This window comes from Triturus cristatus, chromosome 9, assembly GCF_964204655.1.
Source record: "Triturus cristatus chromosome 9, aTriCri1.1, whole genome shotgun sequence".
Lineage (NCBI taxonomy): Eukaryota > Metazoa > Chordata > Amphibia > Caudata > Salamandridae > Triturus > Triturus cristatus.
In genome coordinates, this window is record NC_140592.1 from 1,053,123,633 (window position 1) to 1,053,137,968 (window position 14,336).

General features: G+C 43.1%; 1 long non-coding RNA gene across 1 annotated transcript in view; it reads left to right on the forward strand.

Annotated features, from left to right (window-relative positions):
* The window catches only part of LOC146799348 (uncharacterized), a 60,880-nt gene that overhangs the window by 7,868 nt on the left and 38,676 nt on the right, over positions 1 to 14,336 (forward strand). The window contains exon 2 of the long non-coding RNA XR_014969260.1: positions 12,740 to 12,918. This is a non-coding gene — a long non-coding RNA (uncharacterized LOC146799348). The remainder of the gene's footprint in view (positions 1 to 12,739; positions 12,919 to 14,336) is intronic.

The window sequence follows — 14,336 nt, forward strand, 5'->3', positions numbered from 1 at the left end:
TTGATCTATTTCTAAGTACAATATGTCACCATAATCCAATCTAGACAAGATTAGGGCTTGGACCACAATCCTTTGGGCTGATTGGGGAATCATCCAGATGATCTTTCTCAAACACTTGAGCACAGCGAAACAGGTGGCGGTAACCTTGATCACCTGAAGCTTCATGGAAATATTCTCATCCAATACAAAGCCCAGATTCTTAACCTTGGGGGACAGGACAGGGAGAGTCCCTAAGCATTCTAGCCAATGTTGAGGGCCCCAGAGTTGGGGATTCTTGCCAAGGACTATGACCTCCATCTTATCACCATTTAGCTTTAGTTATTGTTCATCCAAGAAGTGATACACCTCAAGCCAAGGTTCAGATCGGATGGTCCATAACCCTGTGCAGATGAGAAGGAGAAGATGATTTGAGTGTCATCTGCATACAAGAATAAGGTCAGACCAAAATTTTCTACTACATCTGCCAGTAGTGGGACGTAAATATTAAACAGCATAGGGCTTAACACTGAGCCCGGAGGGACTGAAAAGACTTTGATTGTCCGATCTTTTAGGAATAATATTAACCAGACCAGCTCTGTTCCTTCGATACCTAGTGTTGCAAATCTTTCGATCAAGATGGAGTGGAACACAGTATCAAAGGCCACAACTAAGGTCTAATAAAAAAAAGCGCACCTGTTCCAACCCCCTGTCCGGGAGACATCTGAGGTGATCAGTGATTCCTAGGAGGACTGATTCAGTACTGTGCCCAACCAGAGGGATGGAGGAAATTATGGGCCTCTACGTGCATTGTAAGCAGTGCATTTAGATGTTTCTCTAGAAATTTGGAGAAACTGGGCAGCAGGGAAATTTGACGAAAGTTTGACTAATTGGTTGGGTTGAGGTTGTTAAGGAGATTCACCACGATCTGTAGCAAATCCGGATAAAGAAGGCCAAGTTTAGAAGGAGGTAGGGCATCCAGCAGGAGCACGATTTATTAGACTGGAAGATGTCCGAAAAGGCAGAGGTATCCAAAGATGGCAATGACTTTAGCTTGGTGGTTGAACCCGGAATGTGTATGCTGTGGTTATGCTAAGTATAGGAGTAGTTCGACATGTGGCTGAACACAACACAGCCTGTAGATTGTGCTCCACCTTTCAGATTTTCAGACAAATGAAGATGAATATCTGCCACCTTTTTGGTAATATTATAAGGCCAGTTTCTCGTACTGGATCTAACAGATCGAAGGTGCTGGAGGTCAGAAAGTTCAATGACTACATTGAAGAGTGTTTTCGGGCAGATTCTGGGCATTAGTGATTTTGTCAAAATAAAATAATGCTTGAGCTTTCCTGCAGAGTCATTGATAGTTTTTTAACGCTGTTCTGTATTTAGCCGTAGAGTCCTTGTCAAAAGACTTCCTAAAGAGTGTTTCCAGGCCCTTACAGAGTTTTCTCTCTTGTCAAAGTGTTTCATTAAACCAGGGTTCCAGTGGATAAGATCCAGCAGAGTGTCTAGATGTAGAAGGTAAAATGGCCTTCAGAGAATTCAAGATCCAATTGTATATCAGCCCCTGATCAGTCAACTGTTTGTTTAAGAGTAGGTTTGGTGCTCACCAGTTGCCAGTTCAAAGCTGGCACATCCTGTTTTGACCAATTCCTGCACTTGGTTGTAAGTTTGGTCAGCCCTATTGAAGGAATGGTCCGGGTCCTAATTGCAAATGGTTAAATGGTTCAACCAGAGTAATGGTATGGGAGGATTCGTATACAGGTCCTTCACATTGGAAAAGATCAGATCCAAAAGGTGTTGGGCCTCATTAGTAGGAACCGAGTTACAAACGGCCAGATTTAGAACACCCAAATCCTCAATAAGAGAATTTCTTTGACTACATTTGGGGTCTTCCAAATGTATGTTGAGATCTCTGAGCAATGCAAAGTTGGCAAATCTAGACTCTACTGGGCCAATAGGTCTGATATGGTGGCACAGTAGGGGATTGCTTGTCCTGCCCAGTGCCTAATTTGTTACAGAATGTGTCCCGGTGCCCAAAGCTCTGCTCATATGCCTGCACTCAGTGCTATTAAATGTTGGTGCTCCAAATAACAAGTCTGTGTAGTCTTGAGTCCACTTTGTGACTCTCTAATCTATTTCCAGGCAATTCCTACCCCTTTATCTCACTGTTGTCCATTCTCGCTTTTTCCCTTTGTGGCAGTTTTTCCATCTTTATTTTCCTCCTTCTTTCCCCTTTTGTGTGTTTCTCTCTTTTGCTCTCTGTAAATATCTAATTAGGAAAAATAAGTGATGCTCTCCTAAAATGTATGCTGTTAGGCACCACCAGCAACCACCGGCCCAAATGAGCCATTGGTCCTACCCATTGCAAGACTCAAATGAAGCACTGGTCCTACCCATTGCCTGGCACAGTGGGACCCTGAAAGTAGTAGGTTTTCAAGTCAATCAGAAGAAGAAGAAGAAAACTTTTAATGTTGATTAGTAAAATCATACATCATTTTCAATATTTTAATGGTATTGCAATAGTAAGGGAAACATCCTTTACCCCGCATGCATTACTCCACCTTGCAGTTTTTACACCCCAAAATGTTTCACAATGCAGGGCTTTACACTGCAAACTATTACAACGCATTCCTCAAAGTAACGCCACGGTGGAGTTAGAACAGTAAATTGCGTAGTAATGGGGAATGCATTGTAATGGATTGAGTTGTAAAGCCCTGCACTGTAAAAGATTTTCTGGAGTAAAAACTGCTGGGTAATGGCACGCGGAGTAAAAGTGTGCGGGCTGAAGTGTCCTGTTCAATAGTAATTGTGAATTAAAATGTAGGGAATAAAGAGCAATGTAAAGTCTTACTCAGCACTCTCATAAAGCAATATTAATAAACATAGACCTGCCAACTTGCAAAACATTTGTACTGTGTGAGGTGGGGGTGGGGTCTTGAAGGGGCCCACCCCCTCCTCACACAGCTTGAGATACTTTTAAATTCACTGCTTTAAAGCCCCCCTCCAATGACCCCACTCTCCCCGCTGCCCCTCCAAATCCAAAAGCAAAACTTTTGAGGCTGCCACCGTTGTTCTGGGGAGGTTGCACACCTCGTAATGGACATCGGCTGAGCAGAACCTCCAAACAATTCGCTGGAAACCTGCTCTCTACATAGGTTTCCACCTAATTTTGTATGATATCGGCTCCTCGCCGTGTTACCGTGTGATGGGAGCTGATCTTGTGTGACAAACTGTGGTAGTGTGTGGGTTGGAAGGTCTGTAAACACGTAAAGCATACACAAAGTATTGTAGAGTACAAAATGATCCGATATTGTCCTACTACATAAATCCTTTATTTGAAGAACAGTTTTACCATGAAAGTTGCTTGTGGGCTGTATTCAACTTTATTCTTGCAGCCAAGGTGTTTCTTTCGCTTGAAACTCCTTCAGGGCTCTTTTAGAGATATGGGTATATTCTGAATTGGCCATTTAGAAATTGACATTCATATTGCGATCATCAACCATTTCTTAATTTAACAATGTTGATACATGATGTGTATTCTAACAGCATCCTCATAGAGTCCTAAGCTCTTCAATTAATGTGCACCTGTCATACACTATGGTTCGCCATAAATACCTAACTGAGAGGTGTTCATTCGAGCACACCAGGAGACAGGATTAATATGAATCTCCTTCCTTATTGAATGGACATAGATGAAGATATAAGTTTAATAAAAGCATCTGACAAAAAGTAGCTCTTGAGCTGGCCCACATAACCTTTAGAGCCTGAATGGAGGAACAGACTGCCTTTTGCTGTACTCTTGCCCTTCTCATGCATTTATATGGTTGCCACAATAGTCGAAAAAGGGAGAGTGGATTGCAGAACCAGGTGTCTTTGCCACAAATTATGTTGTTTCAAAACATGACTGAACAGGAGTTTGCATATTTTTAAAGCTCTGCTAATCCTGTAATGCTTGATGAAATCAGCAAAAGGGATTTCAGCAGTAGGGGGGTAGAGTTGAGGTGGTTTTTAAGCATTTAATCGGTGCCAGAATTAAAATTTTAGATTATGACTCTGTAGGGCCAAAAAGGCATATGTCCCTGCCTTCCTGACTGAGAGCTCAATTTGACGATTAGTTCATTTGAAAGGGAGCTTGCCGATTTCTCTCCTGGAAGCCCTCTGAGAGTTGTTTTTAAGTTCAATGCTTTGCCATTGTCAGCATTTTTTTTGCTACTTCTGAGTGGATTGTAGGGCATTACTGCAATCATTTTGGAAACCGCTATAACCCATGTCGCAAACATATCTTTGTTTACCTGAATAAAATTGACTGCTTCGAGATTGAACCAGTTTACCTTTATTGACTCCTTTCCTGGTATGGCTAAGCTGTTTATAAACTCAAATCCTACACTGTCATTTGTTCTCAGCTCATGGTGAGAGTAAAGAACCACAGAACGGAAACCGCCCTCCTCGCCGCAACAGACGACATCCGCTCCCTCCTGGACAGAGGAGAGAGCGTAGCCGTCATCTTCCTCGACCTTTCAGCGACCTTCGACACAGTCTCTCACCGCATCCTAACACGCAGACTTCATGACACAGGGATCCGGGACAAGGCCCTCGACGGGTTCTGCTCATTCCTCTCCGGCAGAACGCTGCGGGTCAGACTCCTTTCCTTCCTCTCGGACCCCACACCGACCACCTGCGGAATCCCCCAGGTATCCTCCCTCAGCCCCACGTTGTTCAACATCTACATGGCTCCGCTCTCCCCCATCGTCAGAACCCACGGACTCAACATTGTTTTATACGCAGACAACACCCAAGTCATCCTCTCCCTATCCAACGAATCCAACGTAGCCAAACACAACTTTCAAGAAGGCATGGAAGCAGTCGCCAAATGGATGAAGAGCAGCAGTTTACAACTCAACACGGACAAAACAGAAGTACTCATCATGGGCCCACACCCCGACGCCTGGAACGACACCTGGTGGCCCCCCGCCATCGGAAGCCCACCCATCCCCATGGACCACGCACGCAACCTTAGAATCATCCTGGACTCCGAACTCAAAATGGACCGTCAGATCAACTCCGTCGCATCCTCCTGCTTCCACACCCTCCGCCTCCTACGCAAAACCTTCAAGTGGATCCCCCTCAAACACAGAAAGACTATCACACACGCCCTCGTCACCAGCAGACTTGACTACGGCAAAGCACTCTACGCCATATTCAACAAAAACCTCGCCCGCAAACTTCAAAACATCCAGAACGCTGCTGCCAGACTAATCCTCAACCTGGCACAACACTGCCACATCACCCAGCACCTGCGCACACTCCACTGGCTCCCCATCGAGGCAAGAATCACCTTCAAGATTCCCACCCATGCACACAAAGCCCTCCACAAGACCGGACCAGCATACCTGAATAGCCGACTCACATTCCATGCACCCCAATGGAACCCAAGCCGTGGTCCCTCGCACCAGGAAGTCCAGATCGGGAGGCCGCTCCTTCTCCTTCTTCGCTGCTAGAGGATGGAACGCCCTCCCGCTCCACCTCAGACAGACGACATCGCTCCCCAACTTCACGAAGGACCTCAAAACATGGCTCTTCGATAGACCTCCTCCTTGATGGACAGAACCTCCCCCCTGCGCCTTGAGACCCTTACGGGTGAGTAGTCGCGCTCAATAAACCCATGATTGATTGATTGAGAATGTTGCCTCTATTTAGTATATCATGCTGACCTCTTGAAATATATTCTGCTATAAGAAGGAGAGAGCAATTATGTCCTTCCGTATTTGAGGTGCCGCCATCAGGCTGATTTTAATGCAGAGTAGTTTCAGAATTTTTCTCAATAGCTACCCCCTCACCTATTTGGTACATAGTGGGAAGACACTGATTGCTCTCTTCCCTTAGATTTTAAATAAGACATATTTTTGGCTGTGGTTAAGAGAGTATTTGAGTTGTTTCTTTCAGTATTATCTGCATAGCCATGAAGGGGGGATGTAAGCATTGTCCCTATTCTAGTGTTTGAAGATGCAACAGAGGTTTCTTTGTCTTTAATACCAGATAAAGTGGATGCAGTGTGAAAGTTTGAATTAGTGAAGGCTATTAAAGAATTGGAAACTAGATGAGCCAACGATGTTGTTGCCGCTTATTAGCGGGTTAAGCACTGGAGCAAAAATGGAGGATTTTAATATCTCCTAGTATGGTGTACACAACTGTAATTTGGTTGGATCACATGTGGTTGGCTGTTATTGCCGTTGATTTAGGTAGAGGAACTGTATTGCTAGCTTTAGCTTGAACTCCAGCAAGGACTACATGAAAACACCTACCTGCGTGATCCCAATAGCCAAGTGCTAAAAATGATGCACAATTATATGTGGTATATTCTGAGGGAAGGACTGATACACTGTATACCAAAGTATGAAAGGTGCCTATTGCTAAAGATATTTTGTGCATAAAGTCAAAGGTTCACTGTCTTATTGGAGCTTGAGCACAGCATCTGGGTAAAAAGGTGCCAGAGTCAGTGAGAACAAAAAAAGCAGACGAAAATCAGGGGCCTACCTACCTCCTCCCCAAAATTATTAAGCCAGCTGCTGTCTCCACCCACAGGTCGCACAGGACACAAAGGTCTATTGTCTTTGGGATCCAGTCTTCGGCAAACTTTATTTCTTGTATATGGACTCTAGTGTTTGTCCCGGTACTTAGTTAAGGGTAGCTGGTTTTGAGTAAATTGCAGTTTCCACACTGTTTCTAAGGTGTAAATGCACATCTTCTGGAGAGAGCTGTCTCTGCTATGGAATTTCGTTTTTTTTTTTAAAGTAATATTTTTCACAAGCCTTTTGAGTCGATGGGGCCTAAGCGGACCACAGGAAACTACTTGAAGGTCTCCGCCAACCGCCCTTCCACATGTTATGTCTCTCCCGGCTCCACAAGAGAGGCAAGCACAGTAGCGGTGTCCCAAGACCACCTGCTGTAGTGCTGTGATTGAAAGCAGTGGCCCCAGGGTTTGCAAGGTCAGAGTATATATTGCTTGTGGGAGGGCCGTGGGAGAGCCACAGGAAGAGATGCTACCACGGGAAGTATCCCAGCAGTCATCAAGAGAACTAAAATGTGGACATGAGGAACAGGGTCAAGACTGATTTGCATATGGCTGGGTCTGAACTGGGGTGGCAAAGTGAGCTAAAGAACGATGATGGATTCAACCCAGATCTCTGTCTGGGGGTGTGTGTCTGAAACGTTTTAGCGCTCCATCCATCATCTCCTTGTGTTTGATTTGTTCGCCCTAAGTTGACAGGGTATGCCCAAACGTGGGTCCCTTGCTCACTTTGCCACTGGATTCAAGCTAGCTTGACTGATGAGGGGTGTTACCCCGAAACCAGTCCCAGGATGCTTGTTTCCGTTCCAGGGAAGACCTGGCTCGGCAGTTTGGGCTGGACTGCTCCAATGAGGGGCAAGACTGATTTGCATTTGGCTGGGTCTGAACTGGGGTGGCGAAGTGAGCTAAAAAACAATGATGGATTCATCTCAGATCTATGACTGGGGGTGAGTGTCTGAAAAGTTTCAGTGCTCCGTCCATCATCTCCTTGTGTTGACAATCAAAAGCGAACAAGGCTGCTCTAAGGAGAAAAGAAGGAGAAGTTTAAGCGAAACAGATTTTCTTGAACACCAGAGTCCCTCAACATGTTGTGGAGTGCAGAGGTGGGTGAGTCCTCTCCATCGCCTGCAAGAGAAATGCGGGTGTCTGACAGGGAAAGAGTGTTCTCGGCACGTGCGTCGGAAATACTTATCTACGTTTAGAGAGCCAGTGTTGTTGTCAAGTGTTCAATGGCCTGCGAATATGGTGGCTCTAATCCAAGGAAATAAAATTGGCCCCAGTTGGGTAGAAAGGACAGACCTCTGGTACCAGGAAACAAAAATATCACAATACACAAATATCAGGACAAAAATATCAGAAACCAACATATTGAATATACATACTCTGTGTGTAAAGCACAGAAATATTTAAAAAATATATTGTGAACCAAAACATCATCAAACATAGGTAAGTATATAAAAACACCTACATATATAGCATTATTTGCTTTTAAATATTAAAGTTTAAAATAATATTATAATTAAATAATATTTTTCAAATTCCTTAAAAACTATATTGTATACAACTATAGTAAATAAAACAATAATATATACAGAAATACTTTTTAACACGATATAATGTAGAAAAAAATATCGTTTCTTAGCATATTCTGTCCCACAATATTTTTGAGAAGATATTTTTGACATAATATTTGTGTGTCACAATATATTTTCTCCACCATATGTCAGTAATTCATCGCTAGTGCACCTGCTCGACAAATGCAGAGGTGCAAGATCTGGGATCGATCCTGGATTTTAAACGCCCTCGGGCTAAAACCCTTGTTAGGCTGAAGCAAGTGGAACACCAGACCCCTGAACTATAAGAGAAAGTCTGACCTCACGGTGAACTCGGAGAGGAAAGGAAGCATACAGAGGGATTAATTACATCCCGGTCACGCTGAAAAGGGGCCTACGTATTGTTGATAGGATATTTAATGATACTAGGTCAAAAGTGAAAGAAAGGGGCATGACACGGGCACGTGATACCCAACAGAGGCAACTAATTCTATATCAGCCCTTAGGGAGGCCCTCTGGACACTCATGCGGTTCATTTGCATAACACGCACAAACCTGATCTGCGTACATCCAAGAGGCATATGTTGCTGCTTGCCGGAAGCGTTTTGAATGAAAGCTTCTTTGTTGTACTGTGGCACGAGAATCAAACTTTTCTCTCTGAAATCTTTCAATATTTGCAATTAATTTTCAAGAATGTTTCGTATCACCAAACAGTACGTAACAGAAGTTTGTGCTATTCATTAATACAAAAATATCAAACTAAAATGAAAACCTACATTGTAACTGCAAATGAAGCTTATTTGCAGTGAATGGCATGACCATGCATAAGGTCCAGCCACAATGGGCACTGGCGTGAGCAGCACTGCCGCAGTGATGGAGGTAAGGCACAAACAAGGTCACGTGCCTGTGCCTAACCAATGCTCTGCAGACACAACAGAAATATATAATGGCATGTTCCCAGGAGTTAGCAGCATTAAAATGAAAAGAAGACAATGTAAAATATTACTTAAGAATCGCACTATGTATAACGAATAAAAAATCGATGGAATTTATTTTTCTTTATTTTTCTTATTGTCTAACGTTGAAACAGAGGCAGAGGAGAGAGACAGCTAAAATAAAACCGTAGCTGCCAAGGTCTCAGATTACTTATGTGTGACATTTCCATAATTTCAATGTAATTATGAGTGACAAATAAAGACTAGGGGTGACACTCTCTCACAAGCAAAATAAAGCAAAGAAGACAAGAGAAATATTACATATATTATATATATATATATATATATATAGTAGTAAACTGCTCCTGCAGTTCTTCCGACCGCATCCACCATGCGGGGTTGGTGCCGGTTCGGCTAGCGCAGGACCTACAAATATTATCCGAAGCCTTGCGCTGCCGCGCAAAGAAAGAACCGCACTCCAGGATTTTGTGAAAATAAAGTTTTAACTTTGACTGACACGTTTCGCCCTGAACGGTCTTTGTCACAGTCACTGTCCACACACAGAAGTGCCTTATTTTCTATGAAAACAGTGGATAAACATAGATAAAAATGAAAGACAGACTCACGGATAAAAGTGTGGTATACATGGTACATTTCCTGAAGAGAAAACAGAATATATCACCATAGTCAAAGTCAATTGTTATACATTCATAAATATTTCTAAATTATTTCAAAATGAATTATAATCATGTTAAAGCACAGGTTTACCAAAAATTATATAAAGTAGTTCACAGCCCCTACATCATGATTCTGACCAATGCCCCATACTTGTGCTATATATATATATATCTATCACATCATAAGAATATATAAATATATATTGTCTGCAAATATAATGCTTTGATTCTCAAGTGGGAGCAGAGATCAAGAAACTAAAGGAAGCCCTAGAGAAACATGCCTCACAGGAAGAAATTGAGAAGTTCATGAAAGAAATGGAAGGACGACTGGTGAAATATGAAGAAGGAATCAAATCTCCAAAAAGATGTAAGTTTATTAGGGACAAAAATGACTAGGCAATGGGTCATATATTCACCTTTGGGAAAAATTACGATGTGGCAAGGAGGGATTTTAGACACACAGAATCTCTGCGACAACAAGAAATCGTGACAACAGAGTCAAGCTCAGATGCCCTATTGGATATTGAGGAACGTCCAGAGCCTGACATCGGGGACGGCGCCACTTACCACCTTGGAAGAATACCGTTTTTTACGGCAAAACCAGACAGTAAAAAGGAAACCTGCGAAAGCAAGAGGAAAAGGAGGAAGCAGTGATGGTGGAAAACCAGGAGAGGAGGCACAGGAGAAAGACATCGACAAGCCACATGGGAGAGGAACACTGCAAAGCAAACAAAACAAACAATGATGGCTGAGAACAATTTAACTATAGTAGACTTAAGTCCCCATGTCCTTACCCCAGATGAACGTTGCATTTTAGAAATGGGCTTGTCCTTTCGTCCCATTGCTAATTTTGAATACTCCTGCACCCGCTTTGACATTTTTCTTTTTATTATAAAGCTGAAACTTATAAAAATACACACCCTGAAGAGAGCTAGAGGTAACCCAGGGGAGGATACGGGGGCATCACGTGATTCGGTGGCAGATGATCTATCTATTGGGGACATTGATACACTGGCATCTCTTAGAGAAATGGATCTAGGGGCAAAAGATTGGGAAAGTGACATAGAACTGCTTAACAACATAGGAATCATGACAGACAGGAAGAGCAGGAATGATCTTAAACCGAGATTGAGGTTTAATCCTGTCACACTTCATGACAGTATTGATACTTATCATGAGGTGGTATTGCGTGACCTCATGGAGGTATGGAAACACTGAAAAAACCATTTTGCTAAGAACCTAACAGAGGAGCAAAGAATAGGACTTGAGTCACTTAGTAAATCTGACACCTTCGTGATAAACCCCTCAGAGAAAGGAGGCAACGTGGTACTATGGGATCCTAACAAATACAGGACAGAGGCAAAAAGACAGTTAGAGTACTCTGGTAACTATCTGAGGTCTAACATTGCCCAATACAGCTGAACCATCTCATGTTACCACAGTCTCCTCAATGATTAGACCCGACAGGGAATGCTCAGTACTAATGAGTTACAATTCATATTGGTGAAAAAACCTGTTACGCCGATGTTTTATATGCTTCCTAAAGTTCACAAGCACCCGATGGACTGACCAGGCAGACCGATAATATCTGCCAACAAGAGCCTACTCGAAAACACTTGATCATTTCTTATGCCTGTATCTTGTTAACCTCCCTTCTTATTGCAGGGACAGCATAGATTTTATGTCCAAGATACAAGAGAGCCCATGGAAGAAATTGTATATACTTGCCACTGTAGATGTTGTTGCATTGTATACCTGTATTGAACATGAACTGGGACTGGAAGCATGTAAATATTTCTTTAAAGACAGGCCATTAGCTATGTATGACCATCCAATGCTTTTCATTGAAATGCTTGAATTCTGTAGGGAAAACAATGTTTTCTTGTTTGAGGAGCAATGGTACAAACAGCTAACTGGGACTGCGATGGGGAGTTGCTTCGCTCCTAGCTACGCCTGTATGTTTATGGGGTGGTGGTAGTCAGAACATATTTGAATGAGGCGAATGAAGAATGGTTTGGGCAACTGATCCTGTGGACATGTTACATAGATGATATTTTTCTTATCTGGGACGGTCCACAGGAATCATTGGATGCTTTCCTTGCAGGTATGGCTAATAAAGATTTGAATTTGAAATACACCAGCAAAACACACATGAATACCACTGAGTTCCTAGATGTACAGATTGAGGTGAGAGATGATGTCATTACCACTAGGCTATGCAGGAAAGAAACAGCGCGTAACACCATCCTGCATGCCCAAAGCAACCATCCTAATAATCTCAAAAGGAGTATCCCCCACGGAGAACTTCTGAGGCCAAAGAGGAACTGCAGCACCAGAGATGAATATAAAGCGGAGGAAAAGAGGATGGTTGGTGGATTCAAAACAAGAGGCTATGCAGAAAAAACAATTAGGGCGGCAATTGACAAAGCATCCAAAATGGACAGGGACAGCTTACTAACACCCAGACTCAGGGAAAACAGTAAACAGGAAGCTAGACTGATCTCCACTTTTAATTGTGAATCCAAAGCTATATACAAGATCATGAAGAAGCATTGGCACCTGGTCAGATCAGACATGACGATTGGTAGACTGGTTAGTCCTAGTCCACATATAACTTACCGCATATGTAGCTCTTTACGAGACATTTTAGTTCATAGCCATTTAAACCAGGGCACGACCCACCCTGGATCTTGGCTGAAGGAACTCCCGGGATTTTACAAATGAGGGAGGAGTAAGGCATGTCCCAACAGTCCCAATGTGAAAACATACATTCTCCCCACGGGCAAGACAGCAAAGATACACAAATTCATCAACTGAAATAGTGACTATGTGGTGTACATTCTGGTGTGTGTGTGGCTTGAGATATGTGGGTAGCATGACTTTCCCAGTGAAAAAAAGGATATTGGACCATCTCCGTGCAATCAGGAACAAAGATATGAGCTACACATTGGCTAAACATTGTGAATTGATACATGAGACATCCTCAGACATATTGTCTCAAATCTCATTTTTTGGTGTTGACAGGATCCCAAGTCATGCGAGATGGGGAGATAGAAATCGTAATTTGAGACGAATGGAATCTGAATACATCATCCGACTGTGCAGCATGTACCCTGGTGACCTCAACCAGGATGAGGAGCTCCACGTGCACCCTCTGGAAGACCCAATGCGGGTCTTTGACTTTGTGAAGAATGCACTGTGAGGTATGGTAGGGATAAAATGTGCACAGAGTAGTGTTTGTTTTATTTTCTATCATTTGGATTAATTTTCTTTTTACATATTCGATGAGGGTATCACTATTACTTGGTTTGAGACTTCAGACTTCAGGAATCAATCACGCCGAAAGGGAGAGTGTCCACCACTTGCCGATTGTTGAGAATTAGAATCAAAGCATTATATTTGCAGACAATATATATTTATATATTTTTGCTTTCTTATGATGTGATATATATAGCACAAGTATGGGGCACTGGCCAGAATCATGATGTAGGGACTGTGAACTACTTTATATGATTTTCCGTAAACCTGTGCTTTAATCATGATTATAATTCATTTTGAAATTCATTTAGAAATATTTATGAATGTATACCGATTGACTTTGACTATGGTGATATAGTCTGTTTTCTCCCCAGGAAATGAACCATGTATACCACACTTTTTCTAAAAGTCTGTCTTTCATTTTTATCTATGCACTGTTTTCATTGAAAATAGAGCACTTCCGTGTGTGGACAGTGACTCTGACAAAGATCGTTCAGGTCGACACGCGTCAGTCAAAGTAAAAACTTTATTTTCACAAAATCCTGTGGTTCTTTCTTTGCGCCTATGAAATTACACTCATTTGTGCAACGAGAAACTCTGCTGGAAAGCACCAGAAATGGAAGGGCACTAGCATACTCTTAAACAAATGTGACATGGGTGGGCCCACCTACAGGCAGCTTCCAGAAAGCTGTGACTTTATTATTAAGGGGCCGATTACGATGTATGTCGGAAAGCATTCCAACCGAATCGGTCTCAGAATGGTTTCTGACTGAATTGGGCTGGGGGAGCCTGACCGACCGATTACGATGGTTCCGAACACCGTTCGGTCAGACTCCCATTGATTTCAACGGGAGCCTGTGTTCCGACCGACAATACTGGCTCCCATTTAAGAAAAGCATGGTTGCGGAAAATCCCACACCCTGTGGAGGGCACCCCATGGTGCCTGCCACACTGTGCATGCTTCGAAAGGGGGGACCCATGGTTATCCGCTCGGGCCCTATTCAGAGGCCCCCCAGGTGAAAAGGGGCCTGCTACAGGCCCCCAAAGTCAGATTCCGATAGCCAATCCGTGTCGGAACAACCGATTCAGAAAGGCTGTCTGAATCCGACATTGTAATCCCACTGTCGGAAACGCGGTCCGTATACCTGCATGAGTTGGTGCCGATCAACTCGGTTACCTCGAATGCCGTTCAGAAGAGAGTCGGAAAATCCGAACGGTTTCAGACCATCGTAATTGGTCGTTCAGAAATGTGTCCTAGTCAGTCGGAAAGGCGGGTTCCGAATCAGATTCGGGTGAACCAAATCCCATTTGGAGCCTTTCCAAATGACATCATAATTGGCGCCTAAGTGTGAAAAGCAGACAC